The sequence below is a fragment of the Garra rufa genome, chromosome 21 (genome assembly GCF_049309525.1).
Source record: "Garra rufa chromosome 21, GarRuf1.0, whole genome shotgun sequence".
In the NCBI taxonomy this organism is placed as follows: domain Eukaryota; kingdom Metazoa; phylum Chordata; class Actinopteri; order Cypriniformes; family Cyprinidae; genus Garra; species Garra rufa.
The window spans coordinates 126,351-141,103 of record NC_133381.1 but is presented as its reverse complement, the minus strand read 5'-3'; the positions used below and the strand labels follow the sequence as shown (position 1 = coordinate 141,103).

Genomic DNA, 14,753 nt, shown 5'->3' with positions numbered 1-14,753 from the left:
CAACTTCATTTTTGTTGCTGGTGAGCCGTAAGCGACTTCTTCTTTGTTTTCCTCTGAGCAGCGGCCTCTCTCGTCAAGGTTCCATGGTGTAATGGTTAGCACTCTGGACTCTGAATCCAGCGATCCGAGTTCAAATCTCGGTGGGACCTGCTTTTGCCACGAATGTGCGCAGGGCCCGTTCTGAGAAATTCTTTTGACAGGAGTGGGCCCCAAAGGCTCACGCAACTGCGAGGGTACGTTTCGCACCGCAAAAAGCGCAGTCTGTCTCCTTGGGGACGTGCGCGTAAAAGGGCAGGAGCCCTTTGGAGAATGCGGGCATCCATCCCGCTACCTCTCGCATGCTAAGCGAGCGCTCTACCATTTGAGCTAATTCCCCTGGAGATGCAGTTAATTTTTTCTTTCTTTTGTTGTTGCTATTTGTCTTCTTTGCTTTTGGTTATTATGATCGCCGCCAACTTGTTTGTTTTTAGACTCATTTCTTCTAATGCTTGCTTGTTTCATTCAGTGTTTTTAATGTTGTTTTTTGGGCTTTCTTGTTGTTGTTGCTTTATTACAAACGATCCACTTGGCTTTCACAAGATTGTGATCCTGTATCAGAAGTGACTGTTGCGGTCAAGTAAGTCTGCACCCCTGAGGACCGTAACAGGGTGAGTAGAGCAGGGCAGAAACAAGTTTCTCAGAAATCGAGGTGCTTTTTGCCACAAGCGCAGACTTCCGGATGCTCCCTGCATTCAAAGCCACGTGAAGAGCGTCGCTCGAGGGCAGGCGGCGGTGCGCCAGCTGCGTGAGCGTGGCTCGTTGGTCTAGGGGTATGATTCTCGCTTTGGGTGCGAGAGGTCCCGGGTTCAAATCCCGGACGAGCCCGTGGTCAGGCTTGGTCCTGAAGCTTTTCTGCCTGCTAAGGGGCCCACGAGCAGTCAGCAAACTTTGGGGAAATTGGGCAGACGTCTGGCCGGAGCCAGGCCGGTTAGCTCAGTTGGTTAGAGCGTGGTGCTAATAACGCCAAGGTCGCGGGTTCGATCCCCGTACGGGCCAACGTCTTTTGTTCTCTGTTAGCTCGTCTCTGCTCTTCTCTCAAAGCGACGGGTGGTGTCACGTAAACCCCTGCAGACCAAACCCTAGGGGGATGTGGCCGAAATAGCTCAGTTGGGAGAGCGTTAGACTGAAGATCTAAAGGTCCCTGGTTCAATCCCGCGTTTCGGCAGATGCAGCTTTCTTTTGTCTTTTGGTCGAGGGTGGCCAATGACCAAAACTCACTGGGATACAACCCCTCGCTCTGACTGGTTCCCCCTAGCCGCAACACTATCTACCTCCAGGTCAGCTGTCAAAGAGGCGCTCGTGGTTCCATGGTGTAACGGTTAGCACTCTGGACTTTGAATCCAGCGATCCGAGTTCAAATCTCGGTGGAACCTACGTGCCTTCTTGCGGCAGATAAAAACAAAAAAGGCTCAACTTTATTTTTGTTGCTGGTGAGCCGTAAGCGACTTCTTCTTTGCTTTCCTCTGAGCAGCGGCCTCTCTCGTCAAGGTTCCATGGTGTAATGGTTAGCACTCTGGACTCTGAATCCAGCGATCCGAGTTCAAATCTCGGTGGGACCTGCTTTTGCCACGAATGTGCGCAGGGCCCGTTCTGAGAAATTCTTTTGACAACAGTGGGCCCCAAAGGCTCACGCAACTGCGAGGGTACGTTTCGCACCGCAAAAAGCGCAGTCTGTCTCCTTGGGGACGTGCGCGTAAAAGGGCAGGAGCCCTTTGGAGAATGCGGGCATCCATCCCGCTACCTCTCGCATGCTAAGCGAGCGCTCTACCATTTGAGCTAATTCCCCTGGCAGCAGAAGGCAGAATCTTCTCCCTGTTAGGTCCACCACCATTATTGAATCCATTCAAAGGCCCACTTTCATTCCTTTGCCTTTGACCTTGTCTCGAGGTGTGTCATTTCTTCCATTGCAGTTAATTTTTTCTTTCTTTTGTTGTTGCTATTTGTCTTCTTTGCTTTTGGTTATTATGATCGCCGCCAACTTGTTTGTTTTTAGACTCATTTCTTCTAATGCTTGCTTGTTTCATTCAGTGTTTTTAATGTTGTTTTTTGGGCTTTCTTGTTGTTGTTGCTTTATTACAAACGATCCACTTGGCTTTCACAAGATTGTGATCCTGTATCAGAAGTGACTGTTGCGGTCAAGTAAGTCTGCACCCCTGAGGACCGTAACAGGGTGAGTAGAGCAGGGCAGAAACAAGTTTCTCAGAAATCGAGGTGCTTTTTGCCACAAGCGCAGACTTCCGGATGCTCCCTGCATTCAAAGCCACGTGAAGAGCGTCGCTCGAGGGCAGGCGGCGGTGCGCCAGCTGCGTGAGCGTGGCTCGTTGGTCTAGGGGTATGATTCTCGCTTTGGGTGCGAGAGGTCCCGGGTTCAAATCCCGGACGAGCCCGTGGTCAGGCTTGGTCCTGAAGCTTTTCTGCCTGCTAAGGGGCCCACGAGCAGTCAGCAAATTTTGGGGAAATTGGGCAGACGTCTGGCCGGAGCCAGGCCGGTTAGCTCAGTTGGTTAGAGCGTGGTGCTAATAACGCCAAGGTCGCGGGTTCGATCCCCGTACGGGCCAACGTCTTTTGTTCTCTGTTAGCTCGTCTCTGCTCTTCTCTCAAAGCGACGGGTGGTGTCACGTAAACCCCTGCAGACCAAACCCTAGGGGGATGTGGCCGAAATAGCTCAGTTGGGAGAGCGTTAGACTGAAGATCTAAAGGTCCCTGGTTCAATCCCGCGTTTCGGCAGATGCAGCTTTCTTTTGTCTTTTGGTCGAGGGTGGCCAGTGACCAAAACTCACTGGGATACAACCCCTCCCTCTGACTGGTTCCCCCTAGCCGCAACACTATCTACCTCCAGGTCAGCTGTCAAAGAGGCGTTCGTGGTTCCATGGTGTAACGGTTAGCACTCTGGACTTTGAATCCAGCGATCCGAGTTCAAATCTCGGTGGAACCTACGTGCCTTCTTGCGGCAGATAAAAACAAAAAAGGCTCAACTTTATTTTTGTTGCTGGTGAGCCGTAAGCGACTTCTTCTTTGCTTTCCTCTGAGCAGCGGCCTCTCTCGTCAAGGTTCCATGGTGTAATGGTTAGCACTCTGGACTCTGAATCCAGCGATCCGAGTTCAAATCTCGGTGGGACCTGCTTTTGCCACGAATGTGCGCAGGGCCCGTTCTGAGAAATTCTTTTGACAGCAGTGGGCCCCAAAGGCTCACGCAACTGCGAGGGTACGTTTCGCACCGCAAAAAGCGCAGTCTGTCTCCTTGGGGACGTGCGCGTAAAAGGGCAGGAGCCCTTTGGAGAATGCGGGCATCCATCCCGCTACCTCTCGCATGCTAAGCGAGCGCTCTACCATTTGAGCTAATTCCCCTGGAGATGCAGTTAATTTTTTCTTTCTTTTGTTGTTGCTATTTGTCTTCTTTGCTTTTGGTTATTATGATCGCCGCCAACTTGTTTGTTTTTAGACTCATTTCTTCTAATGCTTGCTTGTTTCATTCAGTGTTTTTAATGTTGTTTTTTGGGCTTTCTTGTTGTTGTTGCTTTATTACAAACGATCCACTTGGCTTTCACAAGATTGTGATCCTGTATCAGAAGTGACTGTTGCGGTCAAGTAAGTCTGCACCCCTGAGGACCGTAACAGGGTGAGTAGAGCAGGGCAGAAACAAGTTTCTCAGAAATCGAGGTGCTTTTTGCCACAAGCGCAGACTTCCGGATGCTCCCTGCATTCAAAGCCACGTGAAGAGCGTCGCTCGAGGGCAGGCGGCGGTGCGCCAGCTGCGTGAGCGTGGCTCGTTGGTCTAGGGGTATGATTCTCGCTTTGGGTGCGAGAGGTCCCGGGTTCAAATCCCGGACGAGCCCGTGGTCAGGCTTGGTCCTGAAGCTTTTCTGCCTGCTAAGGGTCCCACGAGCAGTCAGCAAACTTTGGGGAAATTGGGCAGATGTCTGGCCGGAGCCAGGCCGGTTAGCTCAGTTGGTTAGAGCGTGGTGCTAATAACTCCAAGGTCGCGGGTTCGATCCCCGTACGGGCCGACGTCTTTTGTTCTCTGTTAGCTCGTCTCTGCTCTTCTCTCAAAGCGACGGGTGGTGTCACGTAAACCCCTGCAGACCAAACCCTAGGTGGATGTGGCCGAAATAGCTCAGTTGGGAGAGCGTTAGACTGAAGATCTAAAGGTCCCTGGTTCAATCCCGGGTTTCGGCAGATGCAGCTTTCTTTTGTCTTTTGGTCGAGGGTGGCCAGTGACCAAAACTCACTGGGATACAACCCCTCGCTCTGACTGGTTCCCCCTAGCCGCAACACTATCTACCTCCAGGTCAGCTGTCAAAGAGGCGCTCGTGGTTCCATGGTGTAACGGTTAGCACTCTGGACTTTGAATCCAGCGATCCGAGTTCAAATCTCGGTGGAACCTACGTGCCTTCTTGCGGCAGATAAAAACAAAAAAAGCTCAACTTCGTTTTTGTTGCTGGTGAGCCGTAAGCGACTTCTTCTTTGTTTTCCTCTGAGCAGCGGCCTCTCTAGTCAAGGTTCCATGGTGTAATGGTTAGCACTCTGGACTCTGAATCCAGCGATCCGAGTTCAAATCTCGGTGGGACCTGCTTTTGCCACGAATGTGCGCAGGGCCCGTTCTGAGAAATTCTTTTGACAGCAGTGGGCCCCAAAGGCTCACGCAACTGCGAGGGTACGTTTCGCACCGCAAAAAGCGCAGTCTGTCTCCTTGGGGACGTGCGCGTAAAAGGGCAGGAGCCCTTTGGAGAATGCGGGCATCGATCCCGCTACCTCTCGCATGCTAAGCGAGCGCTCTACCATTTGAGCTAATTCCCCTGGCCGCAGAAGGCAGAATCTTCTCCCTGTTAGGTCCACCACCATTATTGAATCCATTCAAAGGCCCACTTTCATTCCTTTGCCTTTGACCTTGTCTCGAGGTGTGTCATTTCTTCCATTGCAGTTAATTTTTTCTTTCTTTTGTTGTTGCTATTTGTCTTCTTTGCTTTTGGTTATTATGATCGCCGCCAACTTGTTTGTTTTTAGACTCATTTCTTCTAATGCTTGCTTGTTTCATTCAGTGTTTTTAATGTTGTTTTTTGGGCTTTCTTGTTGTTGTTGCTTTATTACAAACGATCCACTTGGCTTTCACAAGATTGTGATCCTGTATCAGAAGTGACTGTTGCGGTCAAGTAAGTCTGCACCCCTGAGGACCGTAACAGGGTGAGTAGAGCAGGGCAGAAACAAGTTTCTCAGAAATCGAGGTGCTTTTTGCCACAAGCGCAGACTTCCGGATGCTCCCTGCATTCAAAGCCACGTGAAGAGCGTCGCTCGAGGGCAGGCGGCGGTGCGACAGCTGCGTGAGCGTGGCTCGTTGGTCTAGGGGTATGATTCTCGCTTTGGGTGCGAGAGGTCCCGGGTTCAAATCCCGGACGAGCCCGTGGTCAGGCTTGGTCCTGAAGCTTTTCTGCCTGCTAAGGGGCCCACGAGCAGTCAGCAAACTTTGGGGAAATTGGGCAGATGTCTGGCCGGAGCCAGGCCGGTTAGCTCAGTTGGTTAGAGCGTGGTGCTAATAACTCCAAGGTCGCGGGTTCGATCCCCGTACGGGCCAACGTCTTTTGTTCTCTGTTAGCTCGTCTCTGCTCTTCTCTCAAAGCGACGGGTGGTGTCACGTAAACCCCTGCAGACCAAACCCTAGGTGGATGTGGCCGAAATAGCTCAGTTGGGAGAGCGTTAGACTGAAGATCTAAAGGTCCCTGGTTCAATCCCGGGTTTCGGCAGATGCAGCTTTCTTTTGTCTTTTGGTCGAGGGTGGCCAGTGACCAAAACTCACTGGGATACAACCCCTCGCTCTGACTGGTTCCCCCTAGCCGCAACACTATCTACCTCCAGGTCAGCTGTCAAAGAGGCGCTCGTGGTTCCATGGTGTAACGGTTAGCACTCTGGACTTTGAATCCAGCGATCCGAGTTCAAATCTCGGTGGAACCTACGTGCCTTCTTGCGGCAGATAAAAACAAAAAAAGCTCAACTTCGTTTTTGTTGCTGGTGAGCCGTAAGCGACTTCTTCTTTGTTTTCCTCTGAGCAGCGGCCTCTCTCGTCAAGGTTCCATGGTGTAATGGTTAGCACTCTGGACTCTGAATCCAGCGATCCGAGTTCAAATCTCGGTGGGACCTGCTTTTGCCACGAATGTGCGCAGGGCCCGTTCTGAGAAATTCTTTTGACAGCAGTGGGCCCCAAAGGCTCACGCAACTGCGAGGGTACGTTTCGCACCGCAAAAAGCGCAGTCTGTCTCCTTGGGGACGTGCGCGTAAAAGGGCAGGAGCCCTTTGGAGAATGCGGGCATCGATCCCGCTACCTCTCGCATGCTAAGCGAGCGCTCTACCATTTGAGCTAATTCCCCTGGCCGCAGAAGGCAGAATCTTCTCCCTGTTAGGTCCACCACCATTATTGAATCCATTCAAAGGCCCACTTTCATTCCTTTGCCTTTGACCTTGTCTCGAGGTGTGTCATTTCTTCCATTGCAGTTAATTTTTTCTTTCTTTTGTTGTTGCTATTTGTCTTCTTTGCTTTTGGTTATTATGATCGCCGCCAACTTGTTTGTTTTTAGACTCATTTCTTCTAATGCTTGCTTGTTTCATTCAGTGTTTTTAATGTTGTTTTTTGGGCTTTCTTGTTGTTGTTGCTTTATTACAAACGATCCACTTGGCTTTCACAAGATTGTGATCCTGTATCAGAAGTGACTGTTGCGGTCAAGTAAGTCTGCACCCCTGAGGACCGTAACAGGGTGAGTAGAGCAGGGCAGAAACAAGTTTCTCAGAAATCGAGGTGCTTTTTGCCACAAGCGCAGACTTCCGGATGCTCCCTGCATTCAAAGCCACGTGAAGAGCGTCGCTCGAGGGCAGGCGGCGGTGCGCCAGCTGCATGAGCGTGGCTCGTTGGTCTAGGGGTATGATTCTCGCTTTGGGTGCGAGAGGTCCCGGGTTCAAATCCCGGACGAGCCCGTGGTCAGGCTTGGTCCTGAAGCTTTTCTGCCTGCTAAGGGGCCCACGAGCAGTCAGCAAACTTTGGGGAAATTGGGCAGATGTCTGGCCGGAGCCAGGCCGGTTAGCTCAGTTGGTTAGAGCGTGGTGCTAATAACTCCAAGGTCGCGGGTTCGATCCCCGTACGGGCCAACGTCTTTTGTTCTCTGTTAGCTCGTCTCTGCTCTTCTCTCAAAGCGACGGGTGGTGTCACGTAAACCCCTGCAGACCAAACCCTAGGTGGATGTGGCCGAAATAGCTCAGTTAGGAGAGCGTTAGACTGAAGATCTAAAGGTCCCTGGTTCAATCCCGGGTTTCGGCAGATGCAGCTTTCTTTTGTCTTTTGGTCGAGGGTGGCCAGTGACCAAAACTCACTGGGATACAACCCCTCGCTCTGACTGGTTCCCCCTAGCCGCAACACTATCTACCTCCAGGTCAGCTGTCAAAGAGGCGCTCGTGGTTCCATGGTGTAACGGTTAGCACTCTGGACTTTGAATCCAGCGATCCGAGTTCAAATCTCGGTGGAACCTACGTGCCTTCTTGCGGCAGATAAAAACAAAAAAAGCTCAACTTCGTTTTTGTTGCTGGTGAGCCGTAAGCGACTTCTTCTTTGTTTTCCTCTGAGCAGCGGCCTCTCTCGTCAAGGTTCCATGGTGTAATGGTTAGCACTCTGGACTCTGAATCCAGCGATCCGAGTTCAAATCTCGGTGGGACCTGCTTTTGCCACGAATGTGCGCAGGGCCCGTTCTGAGAAATTCTTTTGACAGCAGTGGGCCCCAAAGGCTCACGCAACTGCGAGGGTACGTTTCGCACCGCAAAAAGCGCAGTCTGTCTCCTTGGGGACGTGCGCGTAAAAGGGCAGGAGCCCTTTGGAGAATGCGGGCATCGATCCCGCTACCTCTCGCATGCTAAGCGAGCGCTCTACCATTTGAGCTAATTCCCCTGGCCGCAGAAGGCAGAATCTTCTCCCTGTTAGGTCCACCACCATTATTGAATCCATTCAAAGGCCCACTTTCATTCCTTTGCCTTTGACCTTGTCTCGAGGTGTGTCATTTCTTCCATTGCAGTTAATTTTTTCTTTCTTTTGTTGTTGCTATTTGTCTTCTTTGCTTTTGGTTATTATGATCGCCGCCAACTTGTTTGTTTTTAGACTCATTTCTTCTAATGCTTGCTTGTTTCATTCAGTGTTTTTAATGTTGTTTTTTGGGCTTTCTTGTTGTTGTTGCTTTATTACAAACGATCCACTTGGCTTTCACAAGATTGTGATCCTGTATCAGAAGTGACTGTTGCGGTCAAGTAAGTCTGCACCCCTGAGGACCGTAACAGGGTGAGTAGAGCAGGGCAGAAACAAGTTTCTCAGAAATCGAGGTGCTTTTTGCCACAAGCGCAGACTTCCGGATGCTCCCTGCATTCAAAGCCACGTGAAGAGCGTCGCTCGAGGGCAGGCGGCGGTGCGCCAGCTGCATGAGCGTGGCTCGTTGGTCTAGGGGTATGATTCTCGCTTTGGGTGCGAGAGGTCCCGGGTTCAAATCCCGGACGAGCCCGTGGTCAGGCTTGGTCCTGAAGCTTTTCTGCCTGCTAAGGGGCCCACGAGCAGTCAGCAAACTTTGGGGAAATTGGGCAGACGTCTGGCCGGAGCCAGGCCGGTTAGCTCAGTTGGTTAGAGCGTGGTGCTAATAACGCCAAGGTCGCGGGTTCGATCCCCGTACGGGCCAACGTCTTTTGTTCTCTGTTAGCTCGTCTCTGCTCTTCTCTCAAAGCGACGGGTGGTGTCACGTAAACCCCTGCAGACCAAACCCTAGGGGGATGTGGCCGAAATAGCTCAGTTGGGAGAGCGTTAGACTGAAGATCTAAAGGTCCCTGGTTCAATCCCGCGTTTCGGCAGATGCAGCTTTCTTTTGTCTTTTGGTCGAGGGTGGCCAGTGACCAAAACTCACTGGGATACAACCCCTCGCTCTGACTGGTTCCCCCTAGCCGCAACACTATCTACCTCCAGGTCAGCTGTCAAAGAGGCGCTCGTGGTTCCATGCTGTAACGGTTAGCACTCTGGACATTGAATCCAGCGATCCGAGTTCAAATCTCGGTGGAACCTACGTGCCTTCTTGCGGCAGATAAAAACAAAAAAAGCTCAACTTCATTTTTGTTGCTGGTGAGCCGTAAGCGACTTCTTCTTTGCTTTCCTCTGAGCAGCGGCCTCTCTCGTCAAGGTTCCATGGTGTAATGGTTAGCACTCTGGACTCTGAATCCAGCGATCCGAGTTCAAATCTCGGTGGGACCTGCTTTTGCCACGAATGTGCGCAGAGCCCGTTCTGAGAAATTCTTTTGACAGCAGTGGGCCCCAAAGGCTCACGCAACTGCGAGGGTACGTTTCGCACCGCAAAAAGCGCAGTCTGTCTCCTTGGGGACGTGCGCGTAAAAGGGCAGGAGCCCTTTGGAGAATGCGGGCATCCATCCCGCTACCTCTCGCATGCTAAGCGAGCGCTCTACCATTTGAGCTAATTCCCCTGGCAGCAGAAGGCAGAATCTTCTCCCTGTTAGGTCCACCACCATTATTGAATCCATTCAAAGGCCCACTTTCATTCCTTTGCCTTTGACCTTGTCTCGAGGTGTGTCATTTCTTCCATTGCAGTTAATTTTTTCTTTCTTTTGTTGTTGCTATTTGTCTTCTTTGCTTTTGGTTATTATGATCGCCGCCAACTTGTTTGTTTTTAGACTCATTTCTTCTAATGCTTGCTTGTTTCATTCAGTGTTTTTAATGTTGTTTTTTGGGCTTTCTTGTTGTTGTTGCTTTATTACAAACGATCCACTTGGCTTTCACAAGATTGTGATCCTGTATCAGAAGTGACTGTTGCGGTCAAGTAAGTCTGCACCCCTGAGGACCGTAACAGGGTGAGTAGAGCAGGGCAGAAACAAGTTTCTCAGAAATCGAGGTGCTTTTTGCCACAAGCGCAGACTTCCGGATGCTCCCTGCATTCAAAGCCACGTGAAGAGCGTCGCTCGAGGGCAGGCGGCGGTGCGCCAGCTGCGTGAGCGTGGCTCGTTGGTCTAGGGGTATGATTCTCGCTTTGGGTGCGAGAGGTCCCGGGTTCAAATCCCGGACGAGCCCGTGGTCAGGCTTGGTCCTGAAGCTTTTCTGCCTGCTAAGGGGCCCACGAGCAGTCAGCAAATTTTGGGGAAATTGGGCAGACGTCTGGCCGAAGCCAGGCCGGTTAGCTCAGTTGGTTAGAGCGTGGTGCTAATAACGCCAAGGTCGCGGGTTCGATCCCCGTACGGGCCAACGTCTTTTGTTCTCTGTTAGCTCGTCTCTGCTCTTCTCTCAAAGCGACGGGTGGTGTCACGTAAACCCCTGCAGACCAAACCCTAGGGGGATGTGGCCGAAATAGCTCAGTTGGGAGAGCGTTAGACTGAAGATCTAAAGGTCCCTGGTTCAATCCCGCGTTTCGGCAGATGCAGCTTTCTTTTGTCTTTTGGTCGAGGGTGGCCAGTGACCAAAACTCACTGGGATACAACCCCTCGCTCTGACTGGTTCCCCCTAGCCGCAACACTATCTACCTCCAGGTCAGCTGTCAAAGAGGCGCTCGTGGTTCCATGGTGTAACGGTTAGCACTCTGGACTTTGAATCCAGCGATCCGAGTTCAAATCTCGGTGGAACCTACGTGCCTTCTTGCGGCAGATAAAAACAAAAAAGGCTCAACTTTATTTTTGTTGCTGGTGAGCCGTAAGCGACTTCTTCTTTGCTTTCCTCTGAGCAGCGGCCTCTCTCGTCAAGGTTCCATGGTGTAATGGTTAGCACTCTGGACTCTGAATCCAGCGATCCGAGTTCAAATCTCGGTGGGACCTGCTTTTGCCACGAATGTGCGCAGGGCCCGTTCTGAGAAATTCTTTTGACAGCAGTGGGCCCCAAAGGCTCACGCAACTGCGAGGGTACGTTTCGCACCGCAAAAAGCGCAGTCTGTCTCCTTGGGGACGTGCGCGTAAAAGGGCAGGAGCCCTTTGGAGAATGCGGGCATCCATCCCGCTACCTCTCGCATGCTAAGCGAGCGCTCTACCATTTGAGCTAATTCCCCTGGCAGCAGAAGGCAGAATCTTCTCCCTGTTAGGTCCACCACCATTATTGAATCCATTCAAAGGCCCACTTTCATTCCTTTGCCTTTGACCTTGTCTCGAGGTGTGTCATTTCTTCCATTGCAGTTAATTTTTTCTTTCTTTTGTTGTTGCTATTTGTCTTCTTTGCTTTTGGTTATTATGATCGCCGCCAACTTGTTTGTTTTTAGACTCATTTCTTCTAATGCTTGCTTGTTTCATTCAGTGTTTTTAATGTTGTTTTTTGGGCTTTCTTGTTGTTGTTGCTTTATTACAAACGATCCACTTGGCTTTCACAAGATTGTGATCCTGTATCAGAAGTGACTGTTGCGGTCAAGTAAGTCTGCACCCCTGAGGACCGTAACAGGGTGAGTAGAGCAGGGCAGAAACAAGTTTCTCAGAAATCGAGGTGCTTTTTGCCACAAGCGCAGACTTCCGGATGCTCCCTGCATTCAAAGCCACGTGAAGAGCGTCGCTCGAGGGCAGGCGGCGGTGCGCCAGCTGCGTGAGCGTGGCTCGTTGGTCTAGGGGTATGATTCTCGCTTTGGGTGCGAGAGGTCCCGGGTTCAAATCCCGGACGAGCCCGTGGTCAGGCTTGGTCCTGAAGCTTTTCTGCCTGCTAAGGGGCCCACGAGCAGTCAGCAAATTTTGGGGAAATTGGGCAGACGTCTGGCCGGAGCCAGGCCGGTTAGCTCAGTTGGTTAGAGCGTGGTGCTAATAACGCCAAGGTCGCGGGTTCGATCCCCGTACGGGCCAACGTCTTTTGTTCTCTGTTAGCTCGTCTCTGCTCTTCTCTCAAAGCGACGGGTGGTGTCACGTAAACCCCTGCAGACCAAACCCTAGGGGGATGTGGCCGAAATAGCTCAGTTGGGAGAGCGTTAGACTGAAGATCTAAAGGTCCCTGGTTCAATCCCGCGTTTCGGCAGATGCAGCTTTCTTTTGTCTTTTGGTCGAGGGTGGCCAGTGACCAAAACTCACTGGGATACAACCCCTCCCTCTGACTGGTTCCCCCTAGCCGCAACACTATCTACCTCCAGGTCAGCTGTCAAAGAGGCGTTTGTGGTTCCATGGTGTAACGGTTAGCACTCTGGACTTTGAATCCAGCGATCCGAGTTCAAATCTCGGTGGAACCTACGTGCCTTCTTGCGGCAGATAAAAACAAAAAAGGCTCAACTTTATTTTTGTTGCTGGTGAGCCGTAAGCGACTTCTTCTTTGCTTTCCTCTGAGCAGCGGCCTCTCTCGTCAAGGTTCCATGGTGTAATGGTTAGCACTCTGGACTCTGAATCCAGCGATCCGAGTTCAAATCTCGGTGGGACCTGCTTTTGCCACGAATGTGCGCAGGGCCCGTTCTGAGAAATTCTTTTGACAGCAGTGGGCCCCAAAGGCTCACGCAACTGCGAGGGTACGTTTCGCACCGCAAAAAGCGCAGTCTGTCTCCTTGGGGACGTGCGCGTAAAAGGGCAGGAGCCCTTTGGAGAATGCGGGCATCCATCCCGCTACCTCTCGCATGCTAAGCGAGCGCTCTACCATTTGAGCTAATTCCCCTGGAGATGCAGTTAATTTTTTCTTTCTTTTGTTGTTGCTATTTGTCTTCTTTGCTTTTGGTTATTATGATCGCCGCCAACTTGTTTGTTTTTAGACTCATTTCTTCTAATGCTTGCTTGTTTCATTCAGTGTTTTTAATGTTGTTTTTTGGGCTTTCTTGTTGTTGTTGCTTTATTACAAACGATCCACTTGGCTTTCACAAGATTGTGATCCTGTATCAGAAGTGACTGTTGCGGTCAAGTAAGTCTGCACCCCTGAGGACCGTAACAGGGTGAGTAGAGCAGGGCAGAAACAAGTTTCTCAGAAATCGAGGTGCTTTTTGCCACAAGCGCAGACTTCCGGATGCTCCCTGCATTCAAAGCCACGTGAAGAGCGTCGCTCGAGGGCAGGCGGCGGTGCGCCAGCTGCGTGAGCGTGGTTCGTTGGTCTAGGGGTATGATTCTCGCTTTGGGTGCGAGAGGTCCCGGGTTCAAATCCCGGACGAGCCCGTGGTCAGGCTTGGTCCTGAAGCTTTTCTGCCTGCTAAGGGGCCCACGAGCAGTCAGCAAACTTTGGGGAAATTGGGCAGATGTCTGGCCGGAGCCAGGCCGGTTAGCTCAGTTGGTTAGAGCGTGGTGCTAATAACTCCAAGGTCGCGGGTTCGATCCCCGTACGGGCCAACGTCTTTTGTTCTCTGTTAGCTCGTCTCTGCTCTTCTCTCAAAGCGACGGGTGGTGTCACGTAAACCCCTGCAGACCAAACCCTAGGTGGATGTGGCCGAAATAGCTCAGTTGGGAGAGCGTTAGACTGAAGATCTAAAGGTCCCTGGTTCAATCCCGGGTTTCGGCAGATGCAGCTTTCTTTTGTCTTTTGGTCGAGGGTGGCCAGTGACCAAAACTCACTGGGATACAACCCCTCGCTCTGACTGGTTCCCCCTAGCCGCAACACTATCTACCTCCAGGTCAGCTGTCAAAGAGGCGCTCGTGGTTCCATGGTGTAACGGTTAGCACTCTGGACTTTGAATCCAGCGATCCGAGTTCAAATCTCGGTGGAACCTACGTGCCTTCTTGCGGCAGATAAAAACAAAAAAAGCTCAACTTCGTTTTTGTTGCTGGTGAGCCGTAAGCGACTTCTTCTTTGTTTTCCTCTGAGCAGCGGCCTCTCTCGTCAAGGTTCCATGGTGTAATGGTTAGCACTCTGGACTCTGAATCCAGCGATCCGAGTTCAAATCTCGGTGGGACCTGCTTTTGCCACGAATGTGCGCAGGGCCCGTTCTGAGAAATTCTTTTGACAGCAGTGGGCCCCAAAGGCTCACGCAACTGCGAGGGTACGTTTCGCACCGCAAAAAGCGCAGTCTGTCTCCTTGGGGACGTGCGCGTAAAAGGGCAGGAGCCCTTTGGAGAATGCGGGCATCGATCCCGCTACCTCTCGCATGCTAAGCGAGCGCTCTACCATTTGAGCTAATTCCCCTGGCCGCAGAAGGCAGAATCTTCTCCCTGTTAGGTCCACCACCATTATTGAATCCATTCAAAGGCCCACTTTCATTCCTTTGCCTTTGACCTTGTCTCGAGGTGTGTCATTTCTTCCATTGCAGTTAATTTTTTCTTTCTTTTGTTGTTGCTATTTGTCTTCTTTGCTTTTGGTTATTATGATCGCCGCCAACTTGTTTGTTTTTAGACTCATTTCTTCTAATGCTTGCTTGTTTCATTCAGTGTTTTTAATGTTGTTTTTTGGGCTTTCTTGTTGTTGTTGCTTTATTACAAACGATCCACTTGGCTTTCACAAGATTGTGATCCTGTATCAGAAGTGACTGTTGCGGTCAAGTAAGTCTGCACCCCTGAGGACCGTAACAGGGTGAGTAGAGCAGGGCAGAAACAAGTTTCTCAGAAATCGAGGTGCTTTTTGCCACAAGCGCAGACTTCCGGATGCTCCCTGCATTCAAAGCCACGTGAAGAGCGTCGCTCGAGGGCAGGCGGCGGTGCGCCAGCTGCATGAGCGTGGCTCGTTGGTCTAGGGGTATGATTCTCGCTTTGGGTGCGAGAGGTCCCGGGTTCAAATCCCGGACGAGCCCGTGGTCAGGCTTGGTCCTGAAGCTTTTCTGCCTGCTAAGGGGCCCACGAGCAGTCAG

General features: G+C 51.4%; 50 non-coding genes across 50 annotated transcripts; 46 read left to right on the top strand and 4 right to left on the bottom strand.

Moving 5' to 3' along the window:
• The first annotated feature begins 77 nt into the window (after positions 1-77).
• Positions 78-149, top strand: trnaq-cug (transfer RNA glutamine (anticodon CUG)). Its single transcript has one exon. It is a non-coding gene; the product is annotated as a tRNA-Gln (tRNA).
• Positions 150-792: 643 nt separating this feature from the next.
• trnap-ugg (transfer RNA proline (anticodon UGG)) lies at positions 793-864 on the top strand. Its single transcript has one exon. It is a non-coding gene; the product is annotated as a tRNA-Pro (tRNA).
• Positions 865-961: 97 nt separating this feature from the next.
• Positions 962-1,035, top strand: trnai-aau (transfer RNA isoleucine (anticodon AAU)). The gene has a single exon. It is a non-coding gene; the product is annotated as a tRNA-Ile (tRNA).
• A 96-nt stretch (positions 1,036-1,131) lies between these two features.
• trnaf-gaa (transfer RNA phenylalanine (anticodon GAA)) lies at positions 1,132-1,204 on the top strand. The gene has a single exon. It is a non-coding gene; the product is annotated as a tRNA-Phe (tRNA).
• Positions 1,205-1,340: 136 nt separating this feature from the next.
• On the top strand, positions 1,341-1,412 carry trnaq-uug (transfer RNA glutamine (anticodon UUG)). The gene has a single exon. It is a non-coding gene; the product is annotated as a tRNA-Gln (tRNA).
• Positions 1,413-1,526: 114 nt separating this feature from the next.
• Positions 1,527-1,598, top strand: trnaq-cug (transfer RNA glutamine (anticodon CUG)). The gene has a single exon. It is a non-coding gene; the product is annotated as a tRNA-Gln (tRNA).
• Positions 1,599-2,354: 756 nt separating this feature from the next.
• Positions 2,355-2,426, top strand: trnap-ugg (transfer RNA proline (anticodon UGG)). The gene has a single exon. It is a non-coding gene; the product is annotated as a tRNA-Pro (tRNA).
• A 97-nt stretch (positions 2,427-2,523) lies between these two features.
• trnai-aau (transfer RNA isoleucine (anticodon AAU)) lies at positions 2,524-2,597 on the top strand. The gene has a single exon. It is a non-coding gene; the product is annotated as a tRNA-Ile (tRNA).
• Positions 2,598-2,693: 96 nt separating this feature from the next.
• On the top strand, positions 2,694-2,766 carry trnaf-gaa (transfer RNA phenylalanine (anticodon GAA)). Its single transcript has one exon. It is a non-coding gene; the product is annotated as a tRNA-Phe (tRNA).
• Positions 2,767-2,902: 136 nt separating this feature from the next.
• On the top strand, positions 2,903-2,974 carry trnaq-uug (transfer RNA glutamine (anticodon UUG)). Its single transcript has one exon. It is a non-coding gene; the product is annotated as a tRNA-Gln (tRNA).
• A 114-nt stretch (positions 2,975-3,088) lies between these two features.
• trnaq-cug (transfer RNA glutamine (anticodon CUG)) lies at positions 3,089-3,160 on the top strand. Its single transcript has one exon. It is a non-coding gene; the product is annotated as a tRNA-Gln (tRNA).
• Positions 3,161-3,803: 643 nt separating this feature from the next.
• On the top strand, positions 3,804-3,875 carry trnap-ugg (transfer RNA proline (anticodon UGG)). Its single transcript has one exon. It is a non-coding gene; the product is annotated as a tRNA-Pro (tRNA).
• Positions 3,876-3,972: 97 nt separating this feature from the next.
• Positions 3,973-4,046, top strand: trnai-aau (transfer RNA isoleucine (anticodon AAU)). The gene has a single exon. It is a non-coding gene; the product is annotated as a tRNA-Ile (tRNA).
• Positions 4,047-4,142: 96 nt separating this feature from the next.
• trnaf-gaa (transfer RNA phenylalanine (anticodon GAA)) lies at positions 4,143-4,215 on the top strand. Its single transcript has one exon. It is a non-coding gene; the product is annotated as a tRNA-Phe (tRNA).
• Positions 4,216-4,351: 136 nt separating this feature from the next.
• On the top strand, positions 4,352-4,423 carry trnaq-uug (transfer RNA glutamine (anticodon UUG)). The gene has a single exon. It is a non-coding gene; the product is annotated as a tRNA-Gln (tRNA).
• Positions 4,424-4,537: 114 nt separating this feature from the next.
• trnaq-cug (transfer RNA glutamine (anticodon CUG)) lies at positions 4,538-4,609 on the top strand. The gene has a single exon. It is a non-coding gene; the product is annotated as a tRNA-Gln (tRNA).
• A 154-nt stretch (positions 4,610-4,763) lies between these two features.
• Positions 4,764-4,836, bottom strand: trnaa-agc (transfer RNA alanine (anticodon AGC)). The gene has a single exon. It is a non-coding gene; the product is annotated as a tRNA-Ala (tRNA).
• A 529-nt stretch (positions 4,837-5,365) lies between these two features.
• trnap-ugg (transfer RNA proline (anticodon UGG)) lies at positions 5,366-5,437 on the top strand. Its single transcript has one exon. It is a non-coding gene; the product is annotated as a tRNA-Pro (tRNA).
• Positions 5,438-5,534: 97 nt separating this feature from the next.
• Positions 5,535-5,608, top strand: trnai-aau (transfer RNA isoleucine (anticodon AAU)). Its single transcript has one exon. It is a non-coding gene; the product is annotated as a tRNA-Ile (tRNA).
• Positions 5,609-5,704: 96 nt separating this feature from the next.
• trnaf-gaa (transfer RNA phenylalanine (anticodon GAA)) lies at positions 5,705-5,777 on the top strand. The gene has a single exon. It is a non-coding gene; the product is annotated as a tRNA-Phe (tRNA).
• A 136-nt stretch (positions 5,778-5,913) lies between these two features.
• Positions 5,914-5,985, top strand: trnaq-uug (transfer RNA glutamine (anticodon UUG)). The gene has a single exon. It is a non-coding gene; the product is annotated as a tRNA-Gln (tRNA).
• A 114-nt stretch (positions 5,986-6,099) lies between these two features.
• trnaq-cug (transfer RNA glutamine (anticodon CUG)) lies at positions 6,100-6,171 on the top strand. The gene has a single exon. It is a non-coding gene; the product is annotated as a tRNA-Gln (tRNA).
• A 154-nt stretch (positions 6,172-6,325) lies between these two features.
• trnaa-agc (transfer RNA alanine (anticodon AGC)) lies at positions 6,326-6,398 on the bottom strand. The gene has a single exon. It is a non-coding gene; the product is annotated as a tRNA-Ala (tRNA).
• Positions 6,399-6,927: 529 nt separating this feature from the next.
• trnap-ugg (transfer RNA proline (anticodon UGG)) lies at positions 6,928-6,999 on the top strand. Its single transcript has one exon. It is a non-coding gene; the product is annotated as a tRNA-Pro (tRNA).
• A 97-nt stretch (positions 7,000-7,096) lies between these two features.
• Positions 7,097-7,170, top strand: trnai-aau (transfer RNA isoleucine (anticodon AAU)). Its single transcript has one exon. It is a non-coding gene; the product is annotated as a tRNA-Ile (tRNA).
• Positions 7,171-7,266: 96 nt separating this feature from the next.
• On the top strand, positions 7,267-7,339 carry trnaf-gaa (transfer RNA phenylalanine (anticodon GAA)). The gene has a single exon. It is a non-coding gene; the product is annotated as a tRNA-Phe (tRNA).
• Positions 7,340-7,475: 136 nt separating this feature from the next.
• Positions 7,476-7,547, top strand: trnaq-uug (transfer RNA glutamine (anticodon UUG)). The gene has a single exon. It is a non-coding gene; the product is annotated as a tRNA-Gln (tRNA).
• Positions 7,548-7,661: 114 nt separating this feature from the next.
• On the top strand, positions 7,662-7,733 carry trnaq-cug (transfer RNA glutamine (anticodon CUG)). Its single transcript has one exon. It is a non-coding gene; the product is annotated as a tRNA-Gln (tRNA).
• Positions 7,734-7,887: 154 nt separating this feature from the next.
• On the bottom strand, positions 7,888-7,960 carry trnaa-agc (transfer RNA alanine (anticodon AGC)). The gene has a single exon. It is a non-coding gene; the product is annotated as a tRNA-Ala (tRNA).
• A 529-nt stretch (positions 7,961-8,489) lies between these two features.
• trnap-ugg (transfer RNA proline (anticodon UGG)) lies at positions 8,490-8,561 on the top strand. The gene has a single exon. It is a non-coding gene; the product is annotated as a tRNA-Pro (tRNA).
• Positions 8,562-8,658: 97 nt separating this feature from the next.
• trnai-aau (transfer RNA isoleucine (anticodon AAU)) lies at positions 8,659-8,732 on the top strand. The gene has a single exon. It is a non-coding gene; the product is annotated as a tRNA-Ile (tRNA).
• Positions 8,733-8,828: 96 nt separating this feature from the next.
• trnaf-gaa (transfer RNA phenylalanine (anticodon GAA)) lies at positions 8,829-8,901 on the top strand. Its single transcript has one exon. It is a non-coding gene; the product is annotated as a tRNA-Phe (tRNA).
• A 322-nt stretch (positions 8,902-9,223) lies between these two features.
• On the top strand, positions 9,224-9,295 carry trnaq-cug (transfer RNA glutamine (anticodon CUG)). The gene has a single exon. It is a non-coding gene; the product is annotated as a tRNA-Gln (tRNA).
• A 756-nt stretch (positions 9,296-10,051) lies between these two features.
• trnap-ugg (transfer RNA proline (anticodon UGG)) lies at positions 10,052-10,123 on the top strand. Its single transcript has one exon. It is a non-coding gene; the product is annotated as a tRNA-Pro (tRNA).
• A 97-nt stretch (positions 10,124-10,220) lies between these two features.
• trnai-aau (transfer RNA isoleucine (anticodon AAU)) lies at positions 10,221-10,294 on the top strand. Its single transcript has one exon. It is a non-coding gene; the product is annotated as a tRNA-Ile (tRNA).
• A 96-nt stretch (positions 10,295-10,390) lies between these two features.
• trnaf-gaa (transfer RNA phenylalanine (anticodon GAA)) lies at positions 10,391-10,463 on the top strand. Its single transcript has one exon. It is a non-coding gene; the product is annotated as a tRNA-Phe (tRNA).
• Positions 10,464-10,599: 136 nt separating this feature from the next.
• On the top strand, positions 10,600-10,671 carry trnaq-uug (transfer RNA glutamine (anticodon UUG)). The gene has a single exon. It is a non-coding gene; the product is annotated as a tRNA-Gln (tRNA).
• Positions 10,672-10,785: 114 nt separating this feature from the next.
• On the top strand, positions 10,786-10,857 carry trnaq-cug (transfer RNA glutamine (anticodon CUG)). The gene has a single exon. It is a non-coding gene; the product is annotated as a tRNA-Gln (tRNA).
• A 756-nt stretch (positions 10,858-11,613) lies between these two features.
• trnap-ugg (transfer RNA proline (anticodon UGG)) lies at positions 11,614-11,685 on the top strand. The gene has a single exon. It is a non-coding gene; the product is annotated as a tRNA-Pro (tRNA).
• A 97-nt stretch (positions 11,686-11,782) lies between these two features.
• Positions 11,783-11,856, top strand: trnai-aau (transfer RNA isoleucine (anticodon AAU)). Its single transcript has one exon. It is a non-coding gene; the product is annotated as a tRNA-Ile (tRNA).
• A 96-nt stretch (positions 11,857-11,952) lies between these two features.
• On the top strand, positions 11,953-12,025 carry trnaf-gaa (transfer RNA phenylalanine (anticodon GAA)). The gene has a single exon. It is a non-coding gene; the product is annotated as a tRNA-Phe (tRNA).
• Positions 12,026-12,161: 136 nt separating this feature from the next.
• trnaq-uug (transfer RNA glutamine (anticodon UUG)) lies at positions 12,162-12,233 on the top strand. Its single transcript has one exon. It is a non-coding gene; the product is annotated as a tRNA-Gln (tRNA).
• A 114-nt stretch (positions 12,234-12,347) lies between these two features.
• Positions 12,348-12,419, top strand: trnaq-cug (transfer RNA glutamine (anticodon CUG)). Its single transcript has one exon. It is a non-coding gene; the product is annotated as a tRNA-Gln (tRNA).
• A 643-nt stretch (positions 12,420-13,062) lies between these two features.
• trnap-ugg (transfer RNA proline (anticodon UGG)) lies at positions 13,063-13,134 on the top strand. Its single transcript has one exon. It is a non-coding gene; the product is annotated as a tRNA-Pro (tRNA).
• A 97-nt stretch (positions 13,135-13,231) lies between these two features.
• Positions 13,232-13,305, top strand: trnai-aau (transfer RNA isoleucine (anticodon AAU)). The gene has a single exon. It is a non-coding gene; the product is annotated as a tRNA-Ile (tRNA).
• A 96-nt stretch (positions 13,306-13,401) lies between these two features.
• trnaf-gaa (transfer RNA phenylalanine (anticodon GAA)) lies at positions 13,402-13,474 on the top strand. The gene has a single exon. It is a non-coding gene; the product is annotated as a tRNA-Phe (tRNA).
• Positions 13,475-13,610: 136 nt separating this feature from the next.
• Positions 13,611-13,682, top strand: trnaq-uug (transfer RNA glutamine (anticodon UUG)). The gene has a single exon. It is a non-coding gene; the product is annotated as a tRNA-Gln (tRNA).
• A 114-nt stretch (positions 13,683-13,796) lies between these two features.
• On the top strand, positions 13,797-13,868 carry trnaq-cug (transfer RNA glutamine (anticodon CUG)). The gene has a single exon. It is a non-coding gene; the product is annotated as a tRNA-Gln (tRNA).
• A 154-nt stretch (positions 13,869-14,022) lies between these two features.
• Positions 14,023-14,095, bottom strand: trnaa-agc (transfer RNA alanine (anticodon AGC)). The gene has a single exon. It is a non-coding gene; the product is annotated as a tRNA-Ala (tRNA).
• Positions 14,096-14,624: 529 nt separating this feature from the next.
• Positions 14,625-14,696, top strand: trnap-ugg (transfer RNA proline (anticodon UGG)). Its single transcript has one exon. It is a non-coding gene; the product is annotated as a tRNA-Pro (tRNA).
• The last annotated feature ends 57 nt before the right edge of the window (positions 14,697-14,753 follow it).